An 8548-nucleotide genomic window follows, 5' to 3' on the forward strand; every position below is an offset into this window, starting at 1 on the left:
AAGTAAAAAATACATATTTTTAGGTTTACACTAAACCAAAATGTAGACGAACTCCTTTGCACCGAAGTAGCCACCATCGTTGTTTGATACAACGTGGTTGTACATGTTGGACCGCATCAGGCCGTATGTAGAACTAACATTTGTTCTATTATCACTTGATATATTCGATTTGTTAAGTTTGAAGTTGATCACCTCCCAAATAAACAATTTTTTATCGTTTTTACTATACGAAAAGTAGGTAGGGTAATATCTGGCTATTGATAAATTTCTTTTTATAAGAGTAAAAGTTCCAAAATTTTATTTCTGAATTTATTTTAGTAGCGTAAATTATAAAACATGGCCTTAAAATAAAATTTTGCATTTGTCACGCTATGATTAAATAAATAATCTTAATATTAAAAATAAGAAAATAATCGCAATCGAGTTCACAAATCAATATTTATCTAATTAGCCCGAGTGCAACCACAACGCAAATTTGAAATCTATCAATATCGCAAAGAAGAGCATTATTTTTTGGTAAATACTCCAAATTATAAGTATTTTATGTAGTATTACTAGTTGTTACTAGATAGGGGGTAATTACACCTTATATACAAAATGTTTCACTAATGTTTCAATTGAGTACAAAATGTTTTAAGTTAACAAATATCATACAAAAAGTTTGATTAGTGTTACGAATTAGTACATTCCGTCTAAAAATCACTAACATGGTTACTTTTTCTTATTTTTTATCCTTTCGACTATAAAATTAGCTACAAATATTAGCTGAAAGTTAAATGTGAATTCATTGCTTGATAAAATGCCCATATGACAAAGCATAAGGTATTACTCCCTCCGTCCACGAAAATTTGTCCCAGTTTTCCATTTCCATCCGTCCCCCAAAATTTGTCCCATTTCATTTTTACCATTTTTGGTAGTGGTCCACTAACTCATTTCTACTAACAGTTTATTATAAAACTAATATATAAAAGTAGGACCCACAATCCACTAACTTTTTCAACTCACTTTCCATTACATTTCTTAAAACCCGTGTCCGGTCAAACCGGGACGAATTTTCGTGGACGGAGGGAGTATTTAGAGAAATAATATCATGTTTTTTAGGACATAATTTTGGAGAAAAATAAGAAAAAGTAATAGTGTTAGTGATTTTAGATGGAATGTACTAATTCGTAGCACTAATTAAACTTTTTGTAGGATATTTGTTAACTTAAAACATTTTGAACTCAATTGAAACAATGGTCAAACATATATTTTGTACATAGATAGTAATCATCCCTACTAGATAGTAATCATATCCAAACAGAGGATATCGTTTATTTTATTTATTTAATTTCCCAAAGCTAATATAAAGCTACTCTACCCATGTCTCGATGTTGAAAATTTCCATATATATAATCAAAACGCAAAATCAGATACTTAACAAAATATTTAGGCTGAAGCGACCTATATAACTTTTCAACTTCTCACCTCATTCGTCATACTTCTCTAAACACCAAGTTCTCTAGCTCTCAAATTTCTCCGGAAGATCAAAGGCGATGAATGCGACACAGTCAGAGGCACGCGCTCTTGAATCGGAAACAATTTTATGGTGGCCATGGAGCATGGAGGAATACGAAACGACAGCGGCGTGGTTTAATGAATTAGCCCAACATGAAGGAACTACCGTTGAGATCTTGCCTTTTCAAGCCACCCCTCCTCCCGGCTTCTCTTCATTTCTTCCCAATCTGTAGGGATCAGATTAGGCGCGGATTCACTATTTACCAATACCTCTTTGTTCTTCATTAGGAGAGCTCAGTCAAACTCTAACCATGCGACTGATTTTGTTGAATTAATCAAGATTACAACCAAAGATCAATTAACTATTACAACCGTAGTTAATATGCTAATCTAGGGTTCTTGAAGTATCAACAAAGTCCTCCTAAGAAGCCTGCACACTGAATAAACGGATTAGTGATAACAAACAAGATCCTCTCGGATAAAAAACAACATACACAATCCGTTAATCACAAGACACAAGAGAGAAACTGAATAGATCAAAAGATGGCTCAGAAACCCGCCACTAACAAGATCTATTCAACCATAAACCAATCCAAGGGAGCACCGTTGAAACTGACAAGAGATCGACCTCTCACCGCAGGTAACAACACCACACAACTCAACCACACCGGATCTGGAAGCGCCAAGCACCAACTCACTCAGGAAATCTCACACACCAAACCCTAGATTCTCACAATACTCAGCAACCGAAGTAGTTGCCTTTACCACCACCCACACTTGACTACTCACTGATAAAACCGTGAGAGATTACACAAGAACAGTGGAAGATCCATCGGAGAAGAGAAGAAATCAGAGAGAGATACCAAAACTTGAGAGAGACAAGAGAGAGAGTGAGATTAGTCGAATGAGAGTCTCAAGAGACTCTCTACTAACATAACAAACACACTCACAATCCAACGGCTCAGGGACAGGATCTAAGTGAGAGACCACGTGGCAGCATCTGGAGCAAGAGGTAAGGCATTTGGGCTTAGCCCAACACTTATAACATCTGGGCCAACACAAATAAATAACCAGCCCAGCAGAAAGTCCATCAATATTCAACATACTCCACCTTAGACTTTATTTTGGGAAACCAATCTAATTAGAAGCTAAGGTCAAGATCATCATAGCCTACAAGGCAGTTCCCTCAGCACCAAAGGACAAAAGTCCACAAGCATTTTTGGAACCACCAGGTTGCCTTTAGACACCAGAGGGGCTGACACCCATTAGTCTAAAGGACTTCATGCCTCCAGCCACCTACCACCCTTACCACAGCAGATAAGGTGGCTGAGGTCTTTCCCCGGGACATGCAACCTATCCTAGATCAAAGTGTAAAAACTTAATGCAGAAAAGAAGTTTTTCCAAAGGTAAGGGTTTAGTTCCCATGTCAGCTGGGTTTTTATCAGTATGCACCTTTTGAAGAAACACTTCACCCTTTTCTACAACATCCCTAATGTAATGAAACCTTACATCTATATGCTTTGTTCTATCATGAAAAACAAGGTTTTTACACAACTGAATTGCAGATTGAGAATCAGAGAACAACACAGGAGAGGATTTCACAAACTTGAGTTCAGAAAGTACTCCCTTTAACCATACAACCTCTTTCATTGCCTCAGTGATAGCAATATACTCTGACTCAGTGGTGGACAAAGCCACAATGTGCTGCAGCTGTGATTTCCAGCTTATGCAAGACCTACACACTGAAAATACATAGGAGGTGGTTGACTTCCTCTTATCTCTGTCATTAGCATAGTTGGAATCCACAAAACCAGTTAGTAAAACACCATCATCACATTTAGAATAACATAAACCATACTTAGCAGTTTGCTTCAAGTATCTAAGAAGCCATTTCAAAGCTTCCCAATGAACAGGACCTGGATTTGACATATATCTACTAAGACAAGACACAGCATAGGCAATATCAGGCCTAGTGCTAACCATCAAGTACATAACAGATCCAATAGCATTTGCATAGGGAATTCTTTTCATAGCATCAATTTCAGACTGAGACTTAGGGCACAAATCTTTACTCAACATAAAATGAGCAGCTAAAGGCACAGAAGCAGGCTTAGCATCAAACATGTTAAACTTTTTCAGAATTTTGTACACATAAGGTTCTTGATGCAACACAAGGGTGGAGATACTTCTATCTCTACAGATATTAATCCCTAAGATTTTCTGAGCATCACCTAGATCCTTCATGTCAAAATTCTCACTCAAAGCAGCTTGCACTCCCTTAATGGTTTTCAAACAAGGACCCATTAAAAGCATATCATCAACATATAATAGCAGAAACACAGGCACAGTATCAAGATTCTTCACATACAAGCATGCATCAAAAGTACTTCTGACAAAACCTAACTTTTGCATACATGTATTAAACTTGATATTCCACTGCCTAGGGGACTGTTTCAAACCATAAAGAGCCTTTTTCAACAAGCACACATGATTGGGAAACTTGGGATCAACAAAGCCCTCAGGCTGTTTCATATAAATGGGCTTATCAAGATCACCATGTAAGAAAGCAGTTTTAACATCCATCTGCTTCAATTCCCAATTAAAATGAGCACACAAAGCCAACATCATTCTAACAGTTGTGAATTTAACAACAGGTGCAAAGATTTCTGTGTAATCCACCCCCTCTTGTTGAGTGAAGCCTTTTGCCACTAATCTGGCCTTGTACCTAAGGCCCTCCACCTCATTTTTCAGTTTATAGAGCCACCTGCAATCAACCACAGATGCACCAGGAGGCAAAGGTACAAGAATCCAAGTGAAATTAACTTTCAGAGAATGCATCTCCTCCATCATGGCATTATGCCACTGACTCCAGAATTTAGACTTAGTAGCCTGCTTATAGGTTTGAGGCTCATCACCATCAGATTCATAAACATTGAAAGCCAAATTAATCAGAGCAACTAAACCAACAAAGCCATCATATCTAGAGGGTTTACCAACATTTACCCTTCTAGTTCTATCTCTAGATAAAATATAATCCTGCAAGTTAGTATTATCAATAGCATTTTGAATGCCACTAGGGCTATTTATCACATTCTGAACAGGAACAGGAGGAGAGTTTCTAACAGGACTATTATGCAAATTAGGCACATTGTCATCAACATTTTGGGCAGGGTTATTATGCAGCAAATTTGGGTTTCCTTCATCAAGTGTCTCATTAGGAGTATAGACTGGATAAGTGTTCCAAAATGGCTGCTCCACCTCACTTGGAGCACCACTAGGATGCTCCACTCCAGTGAGTGTTTCTGTGGACTCCACCTCAGTGAGAGGTTCATTGTCCACATCTATAGGATCTGGGCTCAATGTCAGTCTTAAGCAGGGGAATTCATCTTCATTGAAGACAACATCCCTACTTATTATGACCTTGAACCCAGGTTCATCCCTTAGCCAGACTCTATACCCTTTGACACCCTCAGGATAACCTAGAAAAACACCTTTCCTAGATCTAGGCTCAAGTTTATCAGACTTATTATGCACAAAAGCAGTACAGCCAAAAACCCTTAGGTGAGAAAAAACAAGAGGCTTGCCATAGAACACATACTCAGGACACTGACCAACCAGAGGCACAGAAGGAGACCTATTTACCAAATAAGTAGCAGTTAACAAAGCCTCACCCCAAAACTTTTTTGACAATCCAGACTTAGAAAGCATGCATCTCACTTTTTCAAGTAAAGTCCTGTTCATTCTCTCAGCAACCCCATTTTGCTGTGGGGTATAAGGCACAGTTCTATGTCTTTTAATTCCAAAGCTATCACATAAATCATCCATCTGATTATTACAAAACTCCAGGCCATTATCAGTTCTAATAGCCTTAATCTTCTTACCAGTTTGAGTCTCAATCAAGGTTTTCCAAGTTTTAAGTTTTTCAAAAACATCAGACTTGTGTCTCATCAAAAAACACCAGACTTTTCTTGAGAAATCATCAATCACAGACAAGAAGTAAACACATCCAGAGTGAGAAGACACTGAAGCTGGACCCCAGACATCCATATGCAAATATTCCAGAATACATTTACTCACATTAGCAGGAGCAGGGGTACTAGGGAAAGAAACTCTGTGTTGTTTACCCAGCACACAAGAATCACAGAAAGGCAACTCACTTTGAACATCATTATCAGAAAGAATGGCATGCTTTTTCAGGATACTCAAACCTTTTGCACTCATATGACCTAGCCTATTATGCCACAACATGGTTCTGTCAGTTTTAACTACATTGGCATAAGCTTTGTCACATGCAAGAGGCACAACATTACACACATACAAGCCACATTTTTTCTGAGCTTTGAAAAGACACATAGAACCTCTGCAAATTTTCATACAGCCTTCCCCCCACTTCCCCCCATACCCTCATTTTCAAGAGCAGTACAAGACATCAAATTATAGCATAGATCAGGAACATATCTGACATCCTTTAGGCTGAGCACATAACCATTTTCAAACTTCAAACACACAGTGCCAATACCAAGAATTTCACACTTCTTGTCATCAGCCATTGACACAAAAGTCTTAGTAACAGGTTTTAGCTCAGAAAACACTTCCTTAAAAGGACTCACATGATAGGTACATCCAGAATCACATAGCCAATCATTTGAAGTGAAGGGACATGCAGGAGAGGCATTCACAAATTGCAGGTCATGCACCATAAAAACAGAATCATTGACATTATCATAAGCAGCAACATTAACAAGGGTTTCAACCTGGGAATTATTGTTAGGGAACTTATTCTTCTTAGGTTTAGTACACTCTTTCTTATAGTGCCCAACATCACCACAGTTGAAACACTTCCTATAGGTTTTAGGATCCTTGCTTCTAGACCTAGACCTAAACTTTTTCCTAGAGTTTGAGGAATTACCAGAACCACTACTGGGCTCATTGCCCCCTCTAGATTTAGATCTACCCCTAACATTCAACACCTTATTGTAAGCATTCTTATCAGCAGCCCTTTCCTTAAGCTCAAGTTCTTTGGATTTCAGGGAGCTAATAATCAGGTCTAGAGGAGCAGAGTCTCTACCATACTTAATGGCAGCCTTAACATCACTATAGGAATCAGGTATGGCATTCATCAGGGCTATGCTTGTGTATTCATCTATGGTTTTATCACCTGACCTCTTAATGTCCTGTACTAACTTCTGAAACCTATCCACATTGTCATCAATGTCTTTAGCAAGATCAAGCTTAAATTTAAACAATTTTTCAAGCAAATACATTCTGGAAGACATAGAGGTTTCAGTATACAGAGTATCAAGCAATTTCCACATTTCAGCAGCAGATTCCTCATGATCAACTTTCCTAATCACAGAATCAGATAGATTTAACACAATGGTAGCCCTTGCCAGATCATTCATCTCATCAATTTTATCCTGAGTAGTATCCTCAGGTAAAGTACCATCAACAACTTTAAAAACTTTTTGTTGAATCAAAACACATTTCATTTTCTGTTTCCAAATAGCAAAGTCATTTTTACCATTATAAGGAACCAAACCAACAGGTTGAGCCATTTTTGCAAGAAAATTTTACAAGAAAGCAGGAAGCAAGACAGAAACACACAGCCTTACACACCTGAAAGCACAGAGACATACACCAGCAACACAAGAACAGACCAAGAGCTTTCACACAACAGAAAGGGACTCAAATCCTTGACTGTCACGAGCAAGACTGGCCAAGGCTATCCCAGCTCGCAATCACTCACTACTGGAGGGCGCAGGGGGTCACTTGGGCAGTACAAGATGCTTGGTGGTCAAGTAACTTGAGATCACAGATCACAGAGCACAAGAACCAGCGGAAGCAACACAGAAAAAAGAAAGCACAGAAGTCCTAAGTCCTTGCCAGAGACTGCAGAAACAAAAGCCCAAACCTATAGTTGGCACTAAACAAAAACTTAAAACAAGAAGGATAAGCCAATTTACCAGAGTGAATCCCCTCTCGAAGGAGGATTCCACTTGCCCACCTCCTTAAGCGACTTGGCGTGCCGCCCTAATCCCCCCGTGGCTCTGATACCACTGTAGGGATCAGATTAGGCGCGGATTCACTATTTACCAAGACCTCTTTGTTCTTCATTAGGAGAGCTCAGTCAAACTCTAACCATGCGACTGATTTTGTTGAATTAATCAAGATTACAACCAAAGATCAATTAACTATTACAACCGTAGTTAATATGCTAATCTAGGGTTCTTGAAGTATCAACAAAGTCCTCCTAAGAAGCCTGCACACTGAATATGTGACGCCCCGAATTTTCGTGCGCTTATTTTGGATAGGAAAACTCAAGTTTAAGTGCTAATGTTATATAAGTGAAACAATATATGGAATTTACGTACACATAAATGTGAATTTGGGAATACACGCCTATGTAGTACATATCAAGACATTTTACATAACATTGCAGAAAGAAAGTGCCACAGGTAATACTTTCTAAAGAGCTCAAGTATCAAGGATTTGCTTGCAACTATAAATGGAAATGAGGGATTCTCCTTTACAAAAGTTGTTTCACACTAGAGAACTAAAATGAGGAAAACAACAAGTGAGTTGAACTCCAAATCCTTGAGGATCTTCTCCAGCTCGATTCTTGCTCCCCACTCCACAAAACACCAAGGTGTAGCCTAGCAATAATAGCTCTCTCTCATACCAAGGATCCTCCCTAGTTGTCCTTCACCTGCAATTGGATTTACAAAGATAAAGTGAGAAATACAATTTCTAAGGCAAATGGATAAGAGTGACTAAGCTGCCAGCTCGTATTTCATAAATTTGGAATAGAAACAAAGAGAGAAAGACTAAAGGAGCTCATCTCCTTAACCTAAAGAGTGAAAAGTCCTTTTCTACCACATGGTCAATTAAGGAATTTGATCACCAAGCATAACACCTTCCAAGACTTTCACCAAGAAGGCAAGGAAGCCTTTTTCAAGATTCAAAAAGAGAGATGAACAATTAGCTCAAAAGGGAATTTGGTATCTTCCCCAACAAGCCAAGAGAGTTGGCTATATAAAGAGCCATACCACAC

General features: G+C 38.5%; 1 long non-coding RNA gene across 1 annotated transcript; it reads right to left on the bottom strand.

Moving 5' to 3' along the window:
* Positions 1 to 7901: 7901 nt before the first annotated feature.
* Positions 7902 to 8542, bottom strand: LOC125197011. Its single transcript, XR_007171979.1, has 2 exons — positions 8345 to 8542; positions 7902 to 8203 (listed from the first exon to the last, which is right to left on the bottom strand). It is a non-coding gene; the product is annotated as an uncharacterized LOC125197011 (long non-coding RNA).
* Between the last annotated feature and the right edge of the window lie 6 nt (positions 8543 to 8548).

The sequence above is a fragment of the Salvia hispanica genome, chromosome 6 (assembly GCF_023119035.1).
Source record: "Salvia hispanica cultivar TCC Black 2014 chromosome 6, UniMelb_Shisp_WGS_1.0, whole genome shotgun sequence".
Taxonomy (NCBI): Eukaryota; Viridiplantae; Streptophyta; class Magnoliopsida; order Lamiales; family Lamiaceae; genus Salvia; species Salvia hispanica.